General features: G+C 40.1%; 1 pseudogene; it reads left to right on the forward strand.

Annotated features, from left to right (window-relative positions):
• The first annotated feature begins 597 nt into the window (after positions 1–597).
• Positions 598–1956, forward strand: LOC102814056 (annotated as a pseudogene).
• The last annotated feature ends 3170 nt before the right edge of the window (positions 1957–5126 follow it).

Here is a 5126-nt window from a genome sequence, read left to right on the forward strand (position 1 = left end):
TTTGCCTATGGATGGATGAAGTTACCCAAATTCCAACTGAATAGGGAAGGATTCTTCATATCAAGGATCAAGCTTGCCTCCTCAGTACTCTGGGTTGATAGAGACGGCAACTTAGACTTCATCTATCAAACATGGGGGACCATAAAGGCACAAAGTGGCTGGCTTACAAGCTTTCATGAGGCTGCCCAGTGTCTGAATGAGGGGAGTAAGACAGAAACCCTACTGAATAGTTTTCCTCTTGTCCAGATGGGTCTGGTGATGAGGGGGATAGGATTTTATGATTCAGATGTGAGTAATTGTTTTCAGGTCTAATGGTGAGTGTCACAACTGTAAATGTAGAAGAGGTGCAACTAAAAGGGGATATCAGTTAATCTGTCATTTCAGGAACAGAGGACCCTAGAATCATCAAGAAGGAATAACATGAAAGGAACTATGGATCCTAACCAGAAAAGCGGTGACAACTGAAATGATGAAAGAAGCAGTGGACTGAGAAAAGCAGTGTGCCTGCGGGCAGGAGGCTGACTTGAAAATTGTGCCTTTTGGACATTTAAATCAATATATATTTACAAAGTGGTATATATACATAAAAAAAAATAAACTGTTGAAGGTCAAATCTGAAGTTTTGGACAGACCCCTTCTTAACTGCTTATAAAGCTCCATCCTCCCAGAGAGTCTGTCATGCAAGTGAGTCCATTGATGTTCACACACCAAACTCAGCAGAATTGTCCACAAGTTCCCCTTCAACTATTCTGTCACCCAAAACCCAGCCCGGCTTGGCAAGTGCTGCTGTGATCACAATCCCTGCTAATAGGTTATTTGCTGTGAACAAGTGGTACAACCTTGCTGCTCAATAAGGTACTGTACAAGACCAGCCATGCCAACTGCCAGTGGAAATCAATCCTCTTATAGCCAGCAAAACAGGAACGCACAGAAGGCAAATCACTGACCTTTTGGACCAAACCATTCAAGTCCATTCCCAGGGCTTTGTCATTACTTCAGACAACCACTAGATTCTTGTTTGTGGCTTCTGAGACAAGAGTTCTGAGTCTATTCCACATACACAGGAAAACTGATTCAAGTGGTGTATGGCCACTGGGATGTTGTCAATTGCCTCCCCTGTTCTGAGTCATACTTTGGGGGAAATAGCTACCTTCTCTCAGGATCATGTGATGCAACCCTTCTACCATGGTACTGGAATGGAAAGAACAGTGGGATTGGAGATAACCCAGGCAGTGAGACCACTACACCTCAGGCCATTTGGACTGGCCATGACTATGAGACTGCCTGTGTTGCAGTCTGCACCGAGCGTGGCCTGGTACTGTTGTTGTTGTTGTTAAGTACCGTGGAGTCGGTTCCAACTCATAGCAACCCTGTACAGGGTTTCCAAGGCTGTAAATCTTTACGGGAGCAGAACACCTCATCTCTCTCCCGCGGAACAGCTGGTAGTTTCGAACTGCTGACCTTGCGGTTCACAGCCCGATTCGTAACCACTACGCTACCAGAGTACTAAGTGGCTCTAAAGGAGGACCATGACTCATATAATCCATGAATGGAGACCTGTTGCGGACCTTGAAGGGTCCCGATAGTTGCCTGAAACCAAAACTCATTCAGGCTTCTAGACAGGGTCATTGGGTCATATTCTATGAAAACGACCTCTTCTGTATGTTCAGCATGAGTGGGAAACTCAAGGCCACTATTGAAACAGATGATAATACAAAAGCCATGTAGCTGAGCCAGGATGGGAAGTACCTGCTCACAGAAGGAGATAATGGTGTGGTCATGGTGTGGTAGGTGTCTGACTTCAAGCAACTCTTCGCCTACCCTGGCTGTAATGCCGGGATGTGAGCCATAGCCCTGTCTTTCAGTCAGAGGTGCATTATTGCTGCCATGGCCTTGGGAGGCATCGTCCTCTTTTACAATGGCTTAAACTGGTGGCATCACGAATACCAAACCTGATACTGAGGAGTCAGCCGCTTTGGCGCTTCCCTGGCAGTGAGCAGAGAAGTACCCCAGCACCATTCTTTTATAAATACCTATTACATCTGAATGTAACTTATATTTGCTGTAAGAAGCAAAAAAAAAAAAAAAAAATTTGCCATTTGGATGTAATTTTTTAAAGCTTTTATTGTGAATGGAGTGATAGTTTACATAGGGGAACATTAGTTTTACACTCATCATTTCATTTCAATGATTACAATCACCTCTGTGCATCATCATTCAATAGTACTTGCTTCTACTCCCTATGTTTTTTTTTTAATTTTGTTTTTAGGATGTACACAAAACTACTCAGGAATATATACTCATTCAAACAACCAACAGGCACATTCTGCAAGCCTGCCTCCTGGATACCAACACCTGGCCGCCAGCACACAGCCTTTCTCTTTCCATGAGTCTAGAGTCCTCAGCTGCTCGATACCTAGCTCCATGCCCTCATCTCTGTCTCCATCTCTGGTGTCACTGAGAAGCAAAATATTTTTTAAAGTTTTTTTGTAGGCTTTTTTTGTAGGCTTTGCTTGACTTTATGGGGCTGGGGTGGAGAATAGCAAAGCAGAAAGCTGGCTACTGTGTTGTTGTTTTTTTTAAGTCTGTATTTTTAATCATAATGAGAAGTCTATATTCACTAATTATGGAAACTTACAATGAGGTGAGAAAGCCCACTAATACTAGCTATCTATTATGAAGGAACATTTCCCATTTATCTTTAACCTTGAAAAATAAGATGATTTTAACAACAGGGAAATGGGTTATGATATTGGAATAGGGGGATTTTATGCTGTACTTTGGGTCCTGTGCTTGGGTTTTTTCAAAGCAGTTGTACTTCTTCCATACTGAAACTTCCGGGTTTAAATAGTAATGTTAAAATTATGGTAAATAGAATTTAAAACATCTCAATTGATTATTTCTATCAATATTATTGTTTGAGCATGATTTAGGCCTTGGAAATCATGGTTTGAGGAAGGTTATTTTATTTTATTGTGTGGTTAACATACAGAATCTAATGTTACATATAGCAAACATGAAACAACTGCAATTTTTTTTTTCTGGCTCATCTTCTTCATAGCACACCAAAATGAAAGAATGGAAATGTTCGTGAACTCACATGTTTCACTTTTGAAGTGAAGGCAAGTACCAAAGCTCATCCCTGAGGGTGGACCTTCAGGGCCAGGGGCCCCATCCTGGGTTTGAGGACAAAAGTGCTGTATTAAGCAACACCCATTGTACTTCCATTTTACTTTCTGTTTGTTATTAAATTATCTTCACCTTCCTTTTGATTAGCAATTTGTATTAAGAAACAAATGTTGTTTTGGTGTTGTATACTTCGACTTTTCTAGTAGATTGCTGAGAGGATTCCATGAAAAACATTTGAGAAAAGGTCTGTACTGCATAAATAAATTCTTTGTATATTGTGAATTTTGAGTTGAAACTGGCATTATATCTCTATTACTCTTGCAACTATACATAAACTCAAGTTGACAGAGGAAGTGAATAAAGGGGAAACTAATTGAAAAAAGAATGTGTGTGTGAATATGAGAAACTTTATTATTTTTAAAGTTCCCTTTCCCTGTATGTGGTTTATCTAATTCCACTCACTACTATTGGACTTATCATAGTACCTATGGGAACAATGTATATTTTCAGCTCACTCCCGGTTAGAGAAGGGAAAAATTTGAAATGCATTTTTTATTCAACCTATCAAAAACTTATTCGGTTTACCAACCAATGGGGTTAGGACTCTTGTGGTACAATAGTGAATAATTGCTATCAGGACTGACTGTGAGGGTTGGAAGTGTAAAAGTAGATGTTTTGTAGCAAAAAGATGGTAGTGGTTGATTTTGCAGTTCAGGAGCAGAGGTCCCTGGGACTATCAAGGGAGAAGAGTGGAGTGCAGCACCCTATCCAGAGAAGCAGTAACGCCAGAGATAGAGGCAGAGACGATGACATGGAGAGATGGAGCAGCTGGGGACACTAGACCCAGAGAAGTAGAGAGGCTGTGTGCTGATGACCGAGGGTCAGGCTTACAGGGGTGTACCCTTTGGTTGTTTGATGATGCATGGAGGGGATTGTAATCATGGCAATGAAATGATATATGATAGGGTGAATGTAAAGCTAATGTTCTCCCATGTAAATTATCACATAATTCACAATAAAAACATTAAAAAAAAAAAAACAACCAAAAACCATATTAGTTACTGACTACATAGAGAGATTTTACTTGATATTATGAGATGTATGGATGAATTAAATCTCTTACCTTTTATGGCACTGTGGGTTAATATGCCAGACTGCAAAGCCATTCAAATTGCAAGGTTGACGGTTCAAGCTCACCAGCTGCTCCTCTGAAACCCTATCCAGGGTCACTATGGGTCGGAACCAACTCGATGGCACTTAACAACAACAACAACCTTAGAAAGGCTAAAAATGACATGGAGGGACAGATGCTTTTGTTAAAAATGAAACTGCAAGATAAATAGTAATGAGTGTCACAGACTACCAAGAGGGCATGGGGTAAGGAGTGAATACTTCCATTAGATGTGGGCAGTGGTAGGCTGGTAAATGTTTAACAGGCTCTCCATGGATAAAAGCCTTGGTTTGTATCATTTTCCATTTCTCATGATATAAATATTTCTTCACAGTTAATTTCAAGCTACATGTGTTATATCAACTGGCTTGAAATAACTTGGAAAATGTAATAATTGATTTTCATAAGCTGGTATAAACTCACTATATATCACCACTGTGTTAGAGACAGCTTCTTGTAGTAAGTTTAAGATTTATCATAAATAAAAGACATAACTCTGGTAGATGTGAGTGGAAGAATATTCCAGAATGAAGTGAAAGTCTGATGGAAGGCAGGTATATAGGGTAAATGTTAAATATACTTGAGTAACAACCTACTTGCCAGTATGAATTTCTGCATGGTGAAAAGACAGGATAGGAGGAGTCAAGTAAAAGATGGCTGGGAACTGCTTTGACTGGCTCTCTTCTTATAAGTATTCATTGAAATGACAAGAGATACAATAAAGATCATCAATGAAAAACTAGGGACAAATTTAGGGGCTCTTGTATGTGGCATACATTCACTATCAAACATTACAAAAGAGATGACTGAGACCTCCAGAAAATTT

The sequence above is a fragment of the Chrysochloris asiatica genome, unplaced genomic scaffold, assembly GCF_000296735.1.
Source record: "Chrysochloris asiatica unplaced genomic scaffold, ChrAsi1.0 scaffold00062, whole genome shotgun sequence".
Taxonomy (NCBI): Eukaryota; Metazoa; Chordata; class Mammalia; order Afrosoricida; family Chrysochloridae; genus Chrysochloris; species Chrysochloris asiatica.